The sequence below is a fragment of the Notamacropus eugenii genome, chromosome 1 (genome assembly GCF_028372415.1).
Source record: "Notamacropus eugenii isolate mMacEug1 chromosome 1, mMacEug1.pri_v2, whole genome shotgun sequence".
In the NCBI taxonomy this organism is placed as follows: Eukaryota; Metazoa; Chordata; class Mammalia; order Diprotodontia; family Macropodidae; genus Notamacropus; species Notamacropus eugenii.
The window spans coordinates 164741106-164761352 of record NC_092872.1 but is presented as its reverse complement, the minus strand read 5'-3'; the positions used below and the strand labels follow the sequence as shown (position 1 = coordinate 164761352).

The window sequence follows — 20247 nt, the reverse complement described above, 5'->3', positions numbered from 1 at the left end:
ATAATTACAAGTAGCGCAAGAGTCACCCCCTCTAGGAATGAAAATGTATGATTGAATATGAGAAAAATGTCAGCCAAGCATTTCAGTGTGGGGGTCTACTAAATGCATAAGATGACATAGTGCTACCTGATTAAGTTTTCAAAGCCACACCGAGAGGTTTCGTGAGGAACAAAATGTCTTTAAAGAGCAGAAACTGAGAAGCAGTGAAGTTGGGGTGTGTGTACTGACTGTGTCTGATGAACAAGAGGGGTCATGCAGCTGCACCAGCCTTTCACTCCAGTCAATGCTTTCATTCACATGAGCTCAGCCCTGATGCTCCCTGCCACATGGTTTTCCTGTTTCCACACTGTTCCAGACTCCACTAGCCCCCACCCAATCCAACCTTCTCAGGGGATAAAATGATTTCCAGAATCCCCTTCTCTTACAACTTAAAATGGATCTGGAAATGGAATCAGTGTGGGGGAGGATGACTGAGGAGAACACATCTCAGAGAAAGGGGGAAATACAACCCTTGCTCCTTTTAGCTAGAAGGGCTGCAAGTAGCTTTTCTCTGTGGCCAAGATATAGCATAATTTCACGTTTTCAGAAATAAGGCTGATTTTAGACTTACAAAAGGAAAAAAGAAACAAATTTAATCTCTAAATTTTTGACAGTGAAAATACATGACCATCTTTATCTTCATTCTCTCCTATCAAAATATGCATAGTCACCACTCAAGGCCAAATTAAACAGGTGACTTTTCAAAAGGACAGAAATATGGGTGGCCAGAAATATGGGTGGCAGCAGGTAAAAGTTGTGAGAAAATTAAATGGAAATGAAAATTAAATTCTTATTTCCAAATAATGGAAACAGGGACAGTGACAGTTTACGAAGTGAAAAGGACAAAGCAATGCGGTGTGGTAGATAGAGAACTAGACTTGGAGTCAGATAACTTGGGTTCAAATTGTACCTCTGCCACTTCCTACCTGTGTGAGCTTGGGCAAACCACTTCTCATTCTGGAAACTCAGTTTCCTCATTCGTAAAACTGATAAATTGTTCTCTAAGGCCCCTTCCATTCCTGTTTAAAGTCTAATGATCACCTCAGTACATAAAGAAAGGTCTTGGGGAGGGGAGCAGGGAGGTCTATCAGTAGATAAAAGTTTCTCCTAAAGAGAACTGGAAGAAGACATTTGTCTTGAACAGAATCATATTCAGACTCATTTCAAGCTCTCCCATTCCCTCTTGTACACATCTGTGCAAAGCTGCCTCTCCCCTCTTCTTCAATGCCCTGCCCCTTGTCTTTAATTAGAATCAAATGTTTCCTTCTTCCTATGTTCCCAGGCATGTGTCCTGCGATCAGGAGATGCTCTGATCACCAACAATTTCTTCCCACTCCCAATTCTCTGACCATGACTTTGCTGCCTACAATTTAACTAAAGGTGTAATTCAATTCAGCAAGTGCTTATTCAACACTTACACTAAATAATGCACTACGGAGCATGGAGGATATATAACTTTTAAAAATCATATGATCCCTGCCCTCAAGAAACTTACATATTAATTGGGACTTTCAAATATGCATGTGTGCATGACATGGAGGACCAGAGAAGAAGTCATGCTGTATACCTGTCCTTCTTGGTTGTAATGAAACGACAGCTCACATTTATGTGTTTTACACAGAATATCTTCATTTACATTAAGTACTTTGTGCATATTCTCTCATTTGAGCATCACAACATCCATATAATGTAAGTAATATTAATATTATCTCTATTTTAGAAATGAAGAGTCTCAGAGAAGTTAAGAGATTTGCTAAACATCACCCAGCTGTCGTTAAGTGGCAGAGTCAGGCAGCATGATACCAAGGAACCAAAGATGCCAGCCACGATTCAAACACAGGCAGACTGTATGGGTCCAAATCTCTTCTGATTGTGTCCTGCTGCTAAGCTGGTAGGAAAGTCTACTCCGATTTATTCTCTGCATATGATCCCTGAGGATGGAATTTAGCAGTTCTATCCATTTTGCTGCTGATGTGACAATTCTAGAACTTTACTGAAAACATCTGGAACTGCTAAGTAGTTATTTGGTTAAGATTTTGAAACATCCCAGCCAATCATTTCACATCCAAAACCAAAGTAAGAGTAAAAGACTTCAGGAGGTTTTTCTTTGTAGGGATGGGAGAAGGGACAGATTGTCCTCATTTAATCTTAATTATCCAGACTCTTATGCTACATTTATTTTGCACAATCTCTCTCCCTTCTCCCCCTCCCTTTCTCCTCATCTCCATTCGTGGGTATGACTACTAGCTACAAACAGTCAACCTTGTTCTCAGTTTCAAATGGCATCTCCAAATACAGTTAAAGAATGATGGAAAATTAGTTGTGAAAATGCTTAAGCACATCTGGTTTGCTACAGATTGAGATACAGAAAATACAGTACCACATTCAAGTGGCTTGGGTAAAACCTTATGAAACCAAATTTTCATCTAATTACCCATTTAAGAGGTACAATACCTTGTTTAACTTGTTTAGAAACTCATCTAGGTCACCTCTGATGGGCCTAGCCCATTTGGGTTCGTACAAGAAATCTGTATCCAAGGTACCCTGGTCACTCACAGAAGCTGAATTAGATCGCCACCTAGTGTTTATGCCAAAGAGTAAAATAGAAACCCACAAGAAGAGTTTAGAGACGGTCCAATGCTGTTGCACTTTTATTCCTGAGTTGCAAAGAGTAAATACAAAAACAGAGAGTATGTGATTATAGCTGCTTGGTAAGCTTACAAAATAAAAATATTCACTTCATCCTTTAACTGCAGAAACTGTAAGCTTATAAAATACAGTGTAGTACAAAAGCGGTGAGTTGGGAAAGGAGAGCTCTGTTCTATAGCAGGTCCATTGTTAGACAGGTGTGACCTTGGACAAATCAATTTCACTCCTCTGGGCCTCAGATTGCTATTCTGCAAAATAAAGGGATGATCTGAATGATTTCTAAGCCCTTTGAGTTAGAATATTCTAGGATAAAATGTTCTAGGACTCCATGACAATCTTATCTTTAAAAAAAAAAAGTTTTAAGGAGAAAGAGACCTTTAATGTCAGAACCTCCCATATATAAATAAAGGTGGGGGATAGATTGAGACATGTCTGGAAAACTCCAACTCTGTGAAGTATGCAGTATTTTCTTGTGCAACTATCTCCATCTACCCAAGAACATAACCACTACAAAGTTCCTTTGCAAATGGAAGACATAGAGATTTCTGTTGCCTAGTGTCCCTCCTTGGTATCCTTTATTAACAGAAAAACTGTCATTCTCAATCCTTTTAAATAAGTACCTAGAGGTATTTTTATCTTCATTTAACAGAAGAGGAAACTGAGGATCAGAACAGATAAGTCACTTGCTCATGACCGCACTACTATTAAGTGCTGCCATGAGGATCCACACTCAATTCTTTCTTACTTAGATTCCAGCACTGAGTTTATTTTATTCTTTTGTTCTGGTGAGGCCAACTAGAGTTAAAGGGCTTGCCCAGGGTCACAAAGCTACTAAATATCTGAGACTGAATTTGAACTCAGGTCCTCCTGACTCCAGGGCTGACTCTATCCACTGCTCTACCTAGCTGCCCCCAAATCTGATAGACTTAATGAAAATTTCTTCTGATTCACAGAATTACAAGATTGGTAGACGTCAAGCTCTTTCCATCGGAAGGTTTAAAATTAATAGGATTGACCACTTGTCAGGGATGTTACAGAGTGAATTCCTGTTTGTGTTTGGGTTGAACTCTAAGGTCTTTTCCAAATCTGAGCTTCTATGACTCATCCATAGTTATATAACTTTTGGGAGCAAAATAAACCAAACTCTGGAGTGGTGGTTCTTAGTGAGGTTTGCAAATTTTAAAGTAAAAAAATTATAACCGTCTTAGTAAGAATGATTTCCTTACAATCTTATATATTTTATCCATTTAAAAACATTATTCTGAGAATGAATCCACATCCAAAAACAAATCTAAGAGCAAGAAATTTCAGAGGGGTTTTTTTGAGGGGATGTCCCTGAGGGGACGTATTGGAGAAATATCATGGATTTGTAATGAGCTTGTGTTTCAACAACAGAAACAAAAAAAAATCACCCCCCCAACTAGTTCTTGTTTTGCCTAAAAAGTCACATTTCCCCAATTATGCCTTTGTGCAATTAAGTTTTTGAACCTGATTTTAGGATATAACATTTGTAGAATCACAGAATTGATTTTTTTTTTTTTGAGAATTAAAAGGGACCTCAGCAACTAACTACTCTAACCCATACATGTACAAAATCCCCACTTATGGTATAGCTTACAAGGAGTCATTCATTCAGCTTCTTCTTGAGAACCTCTAATGAATGGGAAACTACAATCCCTTAGAGTCACCCCATTATACTGTGGGGATGGATCAAATTGTTTCTAAGTTTTTCCTAATACCAAGCCTAAATTTATATCTTCACAACTTTCACTCATCATTCTTGGTTCTGTCCTCTGGAGCCAAACAAAAAAAGTAATCTCTTTTCCACATAACAGGGCTTCAAGTACTTGCAAACAGCGACAACAGCTTCTTGAGGCCCTGTGCATGCGCGTGCGCACACACACACATACACAACTGTTTCTCTCTCCCCTGCCTTTCCCCCTTTCCCCTTTTAATATTTTCTATTCTCTTTGTTTCTTACAAAAGATATTAATGTACAAAAACACGAATTTCTTTAGGTAAGCATAAGATTTGGAAAATTCTCACAGTGACTTTTAGACAATTTGTAATGAACATGTTTCAGTAAGTAACACAAACAAACAGAAAACCCAACACTCCCCCCGCCGCCCCCCCAGTCAGTCAAGAAGCATTTACTAAGTGACCTAGTATAAGTGCCAGGTACTACTGAAGTCTTGAGGATACCAAACAAAACAAATGAAAAAACCAGGGCAAAAAGTCATTGCTCTCAAGGAATTCACAAGCTAATGGCAAAGGAAACGTAATCAATTATGTACAAACAAGACACATCCAGAGTAAATTGGAGATAATTCACAGAGGGAAGGCACCAGAATGGAGGAAGACTGGAAAGTGGGATTTTAGCTATTAACTGAAAGAAGCCAGAGAATCAAGGAGGCAGATGTCTTCAGTGAGGAGATGTAAGTGTTACTGAATCGTAAAAACATGAGGGTCTACAGTATGGTGAGGACAGTATGAGAAGAAAAGGACTGTATTCTGGATGCACTGCAAAAGTGAAAGCAACAAGGCTTGACAACATTTTGGATATAGCAAATGAGACAGTAAGGAGTGGAAGATGACACTTACGCTGCCAACTAGGAGACTGGAAGGATGCTGGTTCTCTTAACAGTAGCAGGGAAGTTTAGAAGGCAGGAGAGAGTGTTAGGGGAAAAATAATGAGTTTGGTTTTGGACATGTGGAATTTTTAAAAATTTAGTTATTTTCTTTTTTAACTTATGAAATAAAACAAGTATTTCCATAACTACTATTTTTAAAAGATGAATGCATATAAAACTGCAAATTTTATGTATAATCTGCTATTCTTTTTAAACATACAATAGTTATCATGTACATTTTTTTCATTTTTTTCTTTCCCCTTCCTGTGCCCCCCCAGACTAGAGAGGGCTACTATTAGACCCAAATATGTATGCATGTATGTATATATGTAAAGTCATTTTATACACACTTCTATTAAACATCCAGTTCAAGATGTCTGATAGGGAGTTGGAGATATGAAAGACGAGGAGTAGCGGAGAGTTTATAGTTGAATAAGCAGATTTGAGAAAAGTTAGTATTAGCATAGAGATGATAAGGCAACTGATTAGATCACCAAATAGTGTAGAGGAAGAAAAGATGGCCCAGGAGAGAGCCTGGGAGGACACCCAGAGTTACTGGGTGTGACATGAAAATCAAGCAATGGAGACAAGAGAAAGAGGAGCATGAGAAGCATGAGAGTTTGATCCTGAAAAGAGAGAAGAGAATATAAAGGAGAAGAGGGTGACTTACAATGTGAACATCTACGAAGAGTCAGAGAGGACTGAGAAAAGGCCACTGGATTTGGCAATTAAAAGATCACAGGTAACTTTGGGGAAAGTAGTTGTGGCGGCATGATGATGTCAGAAGCTAAAGTAGAGAGAGTTAAGAAGACAGTAAAAGGAGACATCTTTTGTAGATTGCTTTCTCAAAGAGTTCAGACATAATGGGCAGAAGAGAGGAGACAAGCAGGGATGGGAGGATCAAGTGAGGGTGTTTTTTCTTGAGGATGAAGAAGAGACAGGCATGTTTGTAGGCAATAGGCAAGTGGGTGATAGGGAGATGTTGAAAATAAGTGAAAAAGTGGAAATAAGAAAGGGGGCATTCTGCTAGGGGAGTTGGGATGGAATGGAATGGCTTGATCAGACAGAGGGGTCTGCCTTGGCAAGGAGGAGAGTCAACTTTTAATGTGAGACAAGGGTGAAAGAAGAGATAGCAGTAGAAGGTATCTGACTGATATAAGATGAGGAAGAGGGAAGGAAAGGGAGCTCCAAACAAATGGCTTTCATTTTTTTCAGAAAAATATGAGGCAAAGAGCTCCTGGGAAGTAAAAAGGGGTCACTGCAGTTTACTGCACTGAGGAATGACATGGTCAGACTTGTGCCCTAGGAAGATCAATCTGACAGTTTAGGGGGAGAGACCTGAGGCAGGAAACCCAAGCAGAAGGCTTGTAATCATTATCCAAGGAAGAAATGGGCTTCCTCAGGAGAAATTCTTCACATTAAAGGTTTTCAAACAAAAGCTAAATTTGACCTTTAAGGGCTCTTTCAACTCGGAAATTCTGTGATTTCTGTTAAAGTTTATTCTGATTCCATTATGTAGTTTTTCACTCTGTTGATTTGTAAGGCTCTTTGAGGAAAAAGAAACTAAACCTATAAATTTTAATAGGGTTAGACTATCCATTGTATAGCTGTATGTTTACTGGAAAGAATTAAGTACAGTAAAACTTGGCCCTCTGAAAATAACAGGTTTTTCTTGTGTGCCTGCACAGTTTTTAATGAATGATTGATATGCTAAACATCCATACCTGAGGGTATGACAGGGGAAAATCACAAAAGAGCATCACAGAATGCAAAAATAGTTTGAAAAGTTAGGTCTTGTTTTGACTTTGTTAATCAGAAAAGGATATAAATTCAGAGCAAGAAGTATACAGGAACTGTGCTTTTTAATTTTAGAGTTATTTTTTCCTCTTCTGGAATGGGTCTCAATTGGACTGAAGCAACGAGTTTATATGAAGTGACCAAACTAGTTGGCACCATGGACAAAGGTTTTATAAATAACTAAAGGAAATGAGGTGGACAAAGAATGTTTTGGCAAGGAAATGGAAAAAGGGGAATAGTAACCAAGCATATGAGGCACTCCCTTTTCCATACCATCTCTATAAAGTGTAAACAAGTCTTACTAAATAAGACAAAAACAACAACTATAGAACAAACAAAAGAAAATCCATTTATATCTATATAATTTTCTAGTGCAATGTGTTGTTTCAAGTAGCAGGGTGATCAAGGCAAGTTTGTATGTACTCGGAGAATATCAGACAAATCGAATCACAAACATCTATATGGAACATCTGTTATGTACTTGATAATGGACCGGACAACATGTGAATGCAAAGATGTATGAGATGTCTCCCTCAAGGAGATTATAATGTGGTGAAGAACATGTGATATGTATACAGATAACTATTATATAAGATTGATATGTAATGAGTGGCCTTCAAGTGGTACAAAAATAGTGATATGGAAATTTAGAGTAAGAAGAGGACATTTCTGGCTAAGTATTAAGGAAAAAAATCTTCATGGAAAAAGTAATACAAACTAAATCTTGTAGGCTAAATTAAGATTCTGATACATGCAGGTATGGAACAGGAAACTAGGTGGTGCAGTAGATAGAGGGCCAGGCCTAAAGTCAGGAAGACTCATCTTCCTGAACGCAATGTGGCCTCAGATACTTACTAGTCATGTGACCCTGGGCAAGTCATTTAACCTGGTTTGCCTCAGTGTCCTCACCTGTAAGATGAACTGGAGAAGGAGATGGCAAATCACTCCAGTATTTTTGCCCAGAAAATCTCAAACGGGGTCATGGACAGTTGGAACAACAAAAGTGCGGGACAGGACTCCAGAAGGAGGGTTGATCAAGCACATGCAGAATTCTATGCTAAATGCAGGGGGCACTCAGAGAGAAACTGAGAAAAGATTCCTATAAGAAGGTTGCCCCGAAGGTTCCTGCATACTTCTGGGGGATACAAAGGAGTAATCATGTAAGTAAAAAGTCCTTCATAATCTAGAATCCCCTTCCCTATTCAGTATTAGTCCCCATTATACTCCTACTATGCTAATCATGCTGATCTCTTCATTATCTCAACAAAAAGTGATCCTCAGTTTGGATTCTCATCCCTGTTCTGTCTCCTCCTCTGTCCCATAGATCCAGAACCTACACACCCATTAATTCTCACATCAAGCCCTATCTCCTCTATAAAACTTTCTTCAACCACGTTAGCTCTGAGGATGGATTTGAATTCAGGTCTTCCTGACTCCAGGCCCAGTACTGTATCCACTGTGCCACCTAGCCGCTTCTCTAATGTCTCACTAACCTAGTAAAATAATCACTAAGTGGGGCTTAATCCAACCCTATGTAAACCTTAAGTCATTAAAGAAAACATCAAAGCCAGAAGGACTGAGATCTGATTAAATGAGAAAAATGCTTGCCCAAAAATAACCTTGGGTGAACTCTGATTCCTATATGAAATGACACAATTTATTCAATTAGGAAATTACTCAACTGGCTCTTTTTTTACTCTTCACAGACTGCCTGAGTGCAAAAAAGAGCCCTAAAAAAGAGTCACTCAGAGAGGGCGAGCCAAAGTATGATTCAGCTTCCTAGGGAAGGCCCTCCTCATCCACCCTAGAATAACACAATCCATGTTCCCCCTTCCCCGTGTCCTCCCAACACACACACCCACAGCCCTACAACCGCCCTGGCTAGGCAAGTCTACTAAACAGTGTGAAAACACGTTTTGCCCAAGTAAAAGACAATACAGTTACAAAGCAGCGTCTGCAGAAAGATACCAGCCCTCAGGCCTCACTGCCAAGGCCGTATTTATGATTCACTGTTCACTAAGGAAGGGAGCTGTCTTGTTTTTTCTTATTTGTATCCCTAGCACTTAGCACAGAGCCTGGCACACAGCAAGCATTTAATAAATGTTTATTATACTGTGTTGTCACTGAAGATACTGTCTAGCTTGTCCCACTCATCCAAAAAGTACTCTATGTGCCTGTGTCTGTTGGTAACTGGAATCGGCTAACACAGATAAGAAAATTCTAAATCCCTTCTAGGAGGCTGTAAAATGAGGTCTCTTCAATTTACCACAAATTGAAACATGAAGGAATTGTTCTGTTATGTTAAACATTTTTATTTAAAAAGTTCAGTAGGCAAAGGGTTTGGCCCCTTTAAGAACAATCTTCAAAAGAAATGTCTGTCAAAAAATCAAGTTGTAAAATGAAAAAAATTGAAGGAACTATATATTATTAATTGATTACCTTTTGTATTATAACCAGATCTTTACTAAAGTGTTCTTGTCTGAGATCTCGAAGTTTATGTATGAAAAACTATAGCAGGGCCATGATGGAAAGAATTTCAGCAAGTCCCAAGTGAAAGAAAACATGTATTGTCTGAGGACCACCTCCAGTGATTTCAGAGACTCATCTTCTCACCAGCTTGGACCTAGAGTGATATATTACGTAAATTCTAAAGAGGTAAAGATCTGCTCCTGTGAAATGAGTACATACACATTAAATTATAGACTTTTCAAGTACTCGAATGAATTATGACCAGAATAAATGTTCACACAGTAACATTCCCCAGCCTAACTAGGGATATCTTTGATTTTAATTAAGGTAAAACAGGCAGGCGTTCCATGCTAAGCAGCAGGCCACCAAATTATACAATGTTGAACTTTATGGTTAAAGACTGGCAAAAGATAATTTCTGTTTCCTCAAAGTGAATAGTTATCATCAGAAGATGGAAAACTATAATTAAACAAGGAGAAAAATCTTTTCTGTATTTTCTGAATTTTAAATGTAGAGCTATTTCGTGGGCAATGTTGAAAGTGTTGCAGCAAACCCAAAGGGCAGGCCTTTGTGGAGCAGAGCTCAAAGACCCAAACATCAAGATGGCTCCTGGAGCCAACACTGAGAATAATTCAAAATGGCAAAATGTTAAACCTTAGAAAACAGCACAAAGCAGTACATGATGAAATGCAAATGAGGGGTTAGTATAACAATAAGAGAGGCAAGATCACTGAATTTAGGAACAAAAGATCTGGGTTCAAGTCTCAATTCTGTTGCTATCTATGTGGTCTTGGATAAGCCAACCTGTTTGAGTCTCAGTTTACTTATCTGCAAATCGGGGTGAGGTTAATAATAGTTATGCTTCCTACCTTACAGTTTCAAACACAGGGGGTCTCTTCAATGTCTGACAGGCAATAGACATCTTACCATTTAATAGGCATCAAGTTTCATCAGTTGCTTGAACCAGGGTGGAAAATTACCATGTTCCCATCAAAAATCTTGGTTTAATAGAAGTTTGAGCTCATATAGATTATGCATTTTTTTGGGCGGGAACTTGACAACAAACTTATTTTAAATGACTATTTTCTTTGCTTATATTTACCCACAAGTTGTTGTCCTAAAGGCTTTGTGAGTATGCAGACTGTATATTTTGGGCAAAGAAGCATTCTTCTCACTCCAAAGCTAAAAACTATGAAAAAACATCCTAGTGCTGCTTGATAACACAAGAATGGTCAATTGTTAAAGAATAATCTGCATGGGAGAATTTTAACAATTTCGCCAAAGATAAATTTATTTATTTAAAAAATTACACATGGTACTAACTCTCAGTATGGTATGTGAAGGATACCACTTCTGGCATTATCAGATAGCCCACAGGAACTTTTTAAGTAGCACAATCATGAGTAGGGAATGCTGGGATAGGAGCCTTGAGATGTGGGTTCTAAACTGACCTGTATGTGTTATCAGGAATAAATCACTATTTCTGCACTTTAATTTCTCTATCTTTAAAGCCAGTAGAATCCTTATATAAGAGTGCTGCACTAACAAATGACACACTATCAGGTGCTGCAGCTTTCTGGGAAGAATAAACAACCGGGCTCCCATTTCTGACAAAATCATCTCAGTTCAGTTCTAACCCATTTTTTAAAATCCCAATACTAAGTAATTATTCTATATTCTTAGAAAACTCATAGGGTAATATAAAGTCTCTGAAAGATACTTCGTTGTTGTTCAGTCCTGTCTATGTCTCTGCAACCCCATTTGGGGTTTTCTTGGCAAAGACACTGGAGTGGTTTGCCACTTCCTTCTCCAGCTCATTTTATAGATGAGGAAACTGAGACAAACAAGATAAAATGACTTGCCCAGGGTCACACAGCTCCTAAGTGTTTGAAGCCAGATCTGAACACAGGAAGAACAGTTTTCCTGACTCCAGGCGTGACGCTCTATCTACTGTGCCCAATCTCCTCATTTTATACCAGCACAGGCAGAGGGACAGAAGTAGCCAAAAAAACAAGAGAAAACTAAGACAACCCAAAGTGTTCAGTGACAAAGCAAGCTCTTGAAGATTCTTTCACAAAGGAACCTAAACAAGAAAAGCCAAAGAAACCAACATTACTTTTGCTTCATGGAAGCAGCGCAGTAATGGAAAGCCCATTTCATTTGGATTCAGGGAATAAAGGTTCAGACAGTGACTCTGCTACTGCCACTTAACCTCTCCAGGTCTCCGTCTCCTATAAAGGATGTACTAGGTGGACCAGATGACCTCTGAGGACCTTACAAGTCAAAATCAATGACCATCTTATCTATGATCCTCTGATTATTTGGATCTAGGAAGAGAAAAAAAACCAAGGTGATTTCTAGGAGAAGAGCACATTTATTTTGTAAGGAAGAAGAAGTAACAGCAAACAAGAGATGAGAACCAAGAAAAGCAGACCGACAGCAAAGACAGAGTAACAGAGAGCATGCATTCTGACAAAAGAAAGGAATGATCAATCACCAGAGAAGGAGAAGAAACAAACCAGTTTGTAGTCAGGGGACAGCCAATCACCTGTATTTCAATACATGTTTTTGAAATTGCAGCAGGGGGGGGGTTATTAGGAGGGGTAGGGAACACCTTATACACGCGGTGGTCATCTCGTGAGGGTGTGTGTGTGGGTGCGTGTGCGTCTGTGTCTCACAGACACACAGAAGTGCACCTTCATAAATGGTGTGAACAGCATACATGCAGTGGTCATCTCGTGAGGGTGTGTGTGTGTGTGTGTGTGTCTGTGTCTCATAGACACACAGAAGTGCACCTTCATAAATGGTGTGAACACCATACATGCAGTGGTCATCTCGTGAGGGTGTGTGTGTATCTGTGTCCGTGTCTCACAGACACACAGAAGTGCACCTTCATAAACGGTGTGAAAGCCAGCTAATAGAACCACCACTCAAAAAGGGTCTCACCTACTACAGCTCAACAGTCTGGAGGACACTCACTACACAAAAAACTGAGACAAACCACAAGATAAATAACACAGTACACAGCAAATACCCTTACAACAACTGGAATAGGGCAAAAGACCTAGGTGCATCACAGCCATCGATGATATAGGCTGCAAATTCTCAAAGGAGAAGAATAAAAAAAAGTCATTCATTTTAAGAGACAAAAGGTTATCTACATACAAGCTGAGAAGGTAAACATAGGAAAATGTCTGGAATAGCTTAGGATGATACAGATTCATTTACACAGTGTGGTGTGAGGACTTATAATATACCCGCTTAAATTAAGAACCCCTCCATCACATTCAGACTGAGTGGTTGTCAATGAAAAAGATTTGAGGGTAATCCTAGTTCTGAAACAATGTTTACTGGAAAGTTTTTTAAAGTGAGGAAAGTATAATTATCAAAACTGTATGTACTTTTGAAGTTGCAAATGAAAGATTATACTGGATTACAGTAGGTAAGAAAAATGGAAAATCATGACAGTGACAAATTTATTTGTTTTTATTTTTTTCTGAGTAATTTCTTAACATGATATCCTCTGAAGTTTTACAACTCTCATGAAACTAGTTCAGTTTGGGGGATACTTACCAATTTCTAACCTAGCAGGTGCCAGTAAAAGAAGTCTCATAGTATTTAAGTAGAATAAGGATAGGCTGACTACTCTTACATATACAAAGGTGGCAAGTTCCCAATAAAGAGGTACAACTAGTATCTGGAGATATTTTTATCAATTTTCGTCCCTACTTGTTTTATCAAACATCAACCAGAATATTATTCAACACATGAAATGTTAGTAATTTAAGAACTTACAAATGAAGAAACTACATACTACTTTTAATCTCATAGGATTAATGATGTAATTTGTAATACTATTTTTTTGGCCAAAAAATTATGACCTAGTACTCTATCTACCAAAAAAAAATTTAGGCTTCTGAGTAACCCAGCCTCCAAATAACAAATTCATATAGTGCCATAATAGGTATAAGCTGATAAGATAATAGTCATAATCTATACTATTGTGGAGTTCAATTCACAGCTAAGATTTTGAATGTTGTTGACAAATTAAAGGATATTAATATTAAAAGTAGGGATTTTCTGGAAGGTGAGAAAACCACATGAAAGAAAGGTACTTTAGCCTCTGATCTGCTAATGATTTTTATAGGAAAAAAGCTGTATTAATTTACCCAAAAAGTGATTTTTTTAACTTCATCTTAAATGACTACACTTGAACTTTCAGAAACTTTGTTATGAAAACAAGTTCCAGGGCCACTGATGGGGTCAGTACCCAGTGGGAAAGGTAAGTGGAAAGTTAGTGAACACATACTAAGTGTGTGCCATGCACAGTGATAAGCACTAGGGATATAAAGAATTTCGGGTGAAGAAACCAAGGCACAGAGTTGCTTATTTGGGTGATCTTAAGCAAGTCCATTAACAGCTCTGGGACTTATTTTTTCTTCTCCAAAATGAGGGGGCTGGTTAGACATTCCACCTTTTGACTCCATGACATTGGAGTCCCTGGCTTCATTTCAAGACTCAGCTCAAAACCCACCTTCCAAGAGATTCCTTTACCCATCCCTCTACCTGCTCATGTTTTCCCTTCTAAGAATACATTCCATCTCCTCTATACCTATTATACTTACTGTTGCTAAATATGTAGCCTTAACTGTAGTTATGTCTTCATCCCTGAAAGTGAAGGCTGCATATTTAGTAAAAAACAGAATTAATGAGAAAAATGACATCCTAATGGTATTTTCTTACACACAGCCACATGTGTGCATGCTGTGTGTGTGTGTGTGTGTGTGTGTGTGTGTGTGTGTGTCTGTATGCATGCATGCAGGAAAACCTCATTAATTCTTACCTCAATCTTACCATCAGTGGTGATAATTCAGAATGAGATGAGCAGAAAATCTATTATACCATCTAATAAGAAGCGATTTAACTAAAAAGGATATGTGGTTTGCAGTAAAAGTGAACAGATCATAATGAAAGTGTACGATTATGGAGCTAAAATGCTCTTTAGAGGACATCTTGTCCAAACAACCCCCTCATTTTAGAGAAGAAGAAAGTAAGTCCCAAAGCTGTTAATGAACTTACCTAAGGTCACCTAAGTGAGCAACAGATCTGGAATTTGAACCCAGGTCCCTTAACCTTCCAAATCAAGCCACTCCACATCATGCAAGCTGTGTCATTAATGCAATGCTCCTGCTTGGAAAGAGTTGTTAGCAGAATGTGCCTACTCATTACATATGAATGGAATAAAATGCCTTGGGCAAGTCACTTAAACTTTCTGTGCCTTGGTTTATCTGTGAAATGAAGGGGACAAGTCAAGTCAAAAAAGCATTTTTAAGTATATACTATGCAAGGAGCTATGCTAAGAACCAGGGACTGGACTAGGTGGAATCCAGTTCTAAATCTGTGATCCTGATAAATCTTTTAAAACACTGTGTATTCATGTCACCTATTTATTTGGACTGGTTTTACCCTTACTCAGACTAAATTTGGTGGGAAATAGAAAGTATTACTTTTCAAAAAGGAAAAAAAAAAGTGGATTCGCATTCCCTCCTTTTTATGTCTCAACACCCTTCCCCCATCCTTTGCTGTATCTTCCTTTTCAGATCTAAGCTGAGAATATAAATAAATATCCTTGTCTTATGGGAACAACTGCTGGGCAAGTCCATCAACTTGGATACTTTCACAGCTGTTGTCATTTCATGCCTTTGCTGTCCTGTCAGTAACAGGCAGTAGAAAAAAATAATACACCAAATTTTACGCTTGGTGAGATCCTCTTCTACCCCACCCCTCCTCCAACACTAAAACCACCATTCCTGGGCCCTTCCTTCTTCCTCCTCCAGGTTCCCTTCTGCCAGCATGAAAGAGCCAGAATCCAGGCAGCTTATACAACAGTGCTTCAGCTGGCCACCTTTAGGTTCTGTTCTTCTACATATAATATGAATAGTAATTGGAAACCCAGTGGGGACAGTCCACATGGAAAAACGGAAGGAAGGATTAGCTAAGATAAAACTATTGACTTAAAAGTACAGAATTACTTCGTTTTATAAAAAATACCCCAGGGTGACATACTAGGGAACAGACAATGGGACAATCTCAATCTAATATAAAACAATTGTTAGGAAAAAAAAAAAGATCAAAATAGCTTATCATCAAAGTCTCAAGAATAATTGTTTGGGTTGGTCCCTTCCCCCTCTCCTTCCATCTCCAGGGACAGCTAAAAGCACAGTTACTCATAATCTGAAGCCAAATCAAAAAAGTGGGTAGCAGGGAGACAACAACATACAGTAACCATGACTTGAAGCAACAGATGTCAGCCATCTGCATTAAATGGGGCTGGCATGTGATAAGCATCTCTAATGCTTTATAAGAGCCTCAGAGCCCTCCCAAAGCAGAATGGGGGCAGAGATTTCTTAAGAGTCTACTTGGCCAGAGCTTTCCCTTGAAAAGTTAAAAAACAACAACAACAACAACAACAAACCCGAAACTCTGATTTTGACATCAACTATATGATAATATACGCCTATTTGAAACAATAATATTTCTTCTAACAGCTTATGGATATTCCTTTTAATAGCTTCAGCTGTGGTAGCAACTTCGTTACAGTTCAGTGTGAAATACTCCAGTATTTAAGGTCTCTTCCTGACTTAAGGAGGCAAGAACAGTCCAGACAGAAGAAAAACAATTCAGAGGGTTTGATGAGAAGCAGATCTTGTCCCTAATGGGACAAGAGGGACACAATTCTCTTTTCTTCCTTTAAATCATCTTATTAAGAATATCAAACCTCTCCCAGAAAATAACCACTACCCATCATGCTACATATGATCCTGTTTGGTCCAAGGAGTGCTTCACAATGAAGTAATGATATCTCTTTTCTGGAGCAGGAATAAAGAATTGAGGAGCCTGACTATCCAATGAAGTGAAAACAAAGCATCCAACAAAACAGGAGAAATGATCTTTACAAAGCTCCACTATGACATCAAGAAAAATCAGTGCCATAGGCACTGATAAGTACTGCTTGACTATCTAAGCCAAACTAATTAGAGAGAAGTCATTCTGAGGATAATTAAAAAGTCACTTATATTTGGTTCAAAAACACCATGATGACATCTTTATTAATGAAGAGCACTCCAATGGCACACTTCCCTTCCAAACTTTCTTAACACAGGAAGAAATACTACAGGAAGCAGAAGAACTCATTCCAGTACATGGATTTCTTGACTCCCTCACACTCTGTGTACTACCTGTACCTCAAATATGGTACAGGTACTCTCTCCATGGTTTCCTACAAGGGAAGATGGACTAGAGCTCCGCAGCCCACTTAGATAACAAGGAGATTTCTTTCTTTTAAGATATTCTGAGTTGAAATACTGTCCTCTCTCAGACACTTACTGTGTGACCCTGGGCAAGTCACTTAACCTATCTGCTTTAGCTTCCTCATCTATAAAATGCAGGTAACAGCAGCACCTATTTCACAGTGTTACTGTAATGACCAAATGAACGTAAATGTGCTTTGTAAACCTTAAAGCGCTGTATCAGTGCCAGCTATTGTGTTGTCTGGTAGTACACAGCATAGGTGATGCCTTTTCTGCTCTCAGTCTACTGGTTTGGCTAAGCCCTAGGAGTTCAGCCCTTTCTTCAATGGACTCAGGATCCTGGCCACCCTTGGGAGACCCAAACCTGGTAGGGCACTAAGACCTTTACCTCAAATGTCCCCAATGAACATATTTTTTGTTGAACTAAATTAAATGGTCCCAGCACTAAAGAGAATTGAATTTTTCCCACCTCTTTGCTTCCAACCATATCAACTCGATAAAAACGAGCTTCTTTCCTAGAAGCTTTGTTAATTAAGGTGTGGCTGTATCCGGTTGAAAGAGAGAGAGAGAGAGAGAGAGAGAGAGAGAGAGAGAGAGAGAGAGAGAGAGAGAGAGAGAGAGAGAGAGAGAGAGAGAGAGGTGGGTAGAGGGTGCTAGTGGTGCTGGTGTAGATGAGGCCTTTAAGTGGTTTGGGGAGGAGCTGATGATTTCCTTGGAAGGGGTATAAATACATATTTCTTTATGTAACCAACAACAACACATTTTATTCCTTGCATGCACACAAGATAACGTTATAATTAGTTATGGTCCCTGGGTATACATACACAAGGTGGAAAACAGAAGGAATTAATTTGGGTTAGAAAATTGCTGTGATTAATTCATATCTCTAAGAACAATAAAGGATCATTTGACTTATTATTTCTAATGATCATTTATTAAAAATTAAAACCTGTCAGAAGGAAGATAATCAATGAAAAATGTTTTCTGTGAAATGTCAAAACTGTTAGTTCTACAGATAACAGAAATAATAAATTATGTTTATTTTTAAGAGGCTCATATGGTCCTCTGCTTTTGAAGCAGACGCTGTCAAACGGGGTGCCAGATCCTAGCTGGGTGAAGCAGCTGGTGACTACTCCTCTTTAAGAATCAGCCTTCCATTGTAATTCTGCCAGAAAAACAGTCTCAGAGGAGTCTAAGGCTCCTCAATGACTCATGCACACTCACTCCATGCCCAGTTATAACCAAAGACCTTCCCAGGAGGTGACAATTTTTATGAAAGAGCATGCAGTAAAATACAGAGAAAGTCCATACGAGGAAGAAAAGAAGTCATGCAAGAGGTTTTGGCATGTTGAGAAACCCCTAGCTTCTCCAATCTACGTAAATTTAACTAAAAGAGTAATTGTTCTCAACAAAACCAGTTGTAACCATATGGCAAACTGCTAAGGGGAAGGCCCCTGCTAAACTAGTGTTGTTTTTAAACTTTAAATAAAATTCAGACTCACTGATCTAGAGAGAGAATGAACTGCAAAAGTCATGAAACCTCTATGTAAAAGATGAAGAGGCTGAGCCTCCAAGAAAGTCACTGTAAGACTTGGGATGTGAGGACAGTAACTTGGCCTCTAGAATCAGGGCTCTTTCCACTATATTGTTCACTTTCCCAACTATATCCCATCGTTTCAGTGCCAAAATACAAACACAGAAAGAAAAGCAATTAATAATGAAACTGTTGTGTAATGGAAATACCGGACCAACAATCCAGAATCCACACCAGAATTCTAGTACCTGATCTGCAGCTTCTGTGAGCCTCACTCAGGCAGCAGCTAGGAGGTGCTGTGTACTGAGTGCAGGACTAAGGATTCAGGAACATCTGAGTTCTAATTCTGCCTAGGTTACTCACTAACTGTATGCTCTGGACAAACCACGTAACCTTAGCCTCAGTTTTCTCATTTGTAAAATGGGGATAATACTACTTCCCCCAAGGTTAGCATTAGGGTGAAATGAGATAAGATTTAAAGAGCTTTGCAAACCTTAAAGTTAAGTATTATCATGATGTGATGACAAAGTTATCAAACCGTCTCTAAGGGTGCTGTGATCTATTAAATTTTATGGTTTTACAATCAAATGAGTGTTATCATACCTAACAGCACCTTTGGAGGCTACAGACTGATTTTAATGATGTCATCACTGCTCAAAACAAAATCTTACATACAGAGAGCACTCAGCAAATGCTTGTTCAACGGAATTGAGGAAGAAAATCTGAATCATTTTTTTTGTCATCAGACCTGGTACACTTTCGATTCAATCTGCAGTCATAACGATTCTCCCCTTCCCCAATCACTGGCCAACAGGTTCTAAAGAAAGAGTGATTAAACTTCCCCAAAGACCAATCCTGCTGACTGTTGCATTCACTCCAGATATATGCACACAGGTTCAATGCCACGTTACTCTAGAGATGCCTTTTCTATCCTGGTTTTTTTTCTGAAAGTTTTAAACCTGGAAAATTGTAGGAATTTATGAAGCACACACTCCTAAGGAAATATTCTGACTTTAAGCAAGACACCATCATCACTAAACAACTACCATTACAAACATTCTTTATTGACAGCACTCTACTAAATACTGAAGACTGTCATATGAATTCTTTTTCTGTATAAGCATTCAGAGAACTTTAGGACTTAGCTCTTGAAATACAAAGTGTTCATGTAACTGAATAAAAGGAAGCTAAGAAGGAAAGGAAGCACTGTTTCAGAAGGACAGAGAAAAAAAGACGTTTCTGTGGGGGAATCTGGCAGGGAAGCTTTGTTTTGAACTTCATACTTCCATGAAGAGAGTTTTAACGATGCTGGATAAAGAGCCCTACATTCTGGACCAACTCATACCACAGAAATGGCAATGTTGAAACAGACATACTGCTCTTTTTTTATTCTCAATCACAGATTTACATAAAGCACTATATTTCATTCACTCTTAAATGCTTCCCTACTTATTTCTCTTGATAATGTTACCTTTCCCTTCTGCTCAGTAACACAGGAAGATTTAGAGGTAGCTGTGGCCCAGTGGATAAGTACTGGAATTAGCTTCTTAAGGGTCCTAAGATTTGAATCTGTACAAATGACCTGTGAGACCCTGGGCAAGTCCCTTGGCCTCTCTAAACCTCAGTGTCCTCAAATGAGTAGGACTAGATGCTTCTATGGCTCCAGTCCTAAACACCACACCTTTACTGGGGTACTGAGGCTTCAAAGCCAGCTTTAAGATGCATTCTACTTTTCTGACCCTAGACAACACCAAAATGTCTCAGCACCTCTATAAATGTTAAGTTCTCTGAACTCTATACTGAATTGTTAACGCTATAT

The 20247-nt window shown here is 38.7% G+C and overlaps 1 protein-coding gene across 1 annotated transcript in view; it reads right to left on the bottom strand.

Moving 5' to 3' along the window:
* Positions 1–20247, bottom strand: part of AKAP13 (A-kinase anchoring protein 13) — a 150650-nt gene that overhangs the window by 119131 nt on the left and 11272 nt on the right. The gene's annotated exons all lie outside the window — the stretch shown is intronic.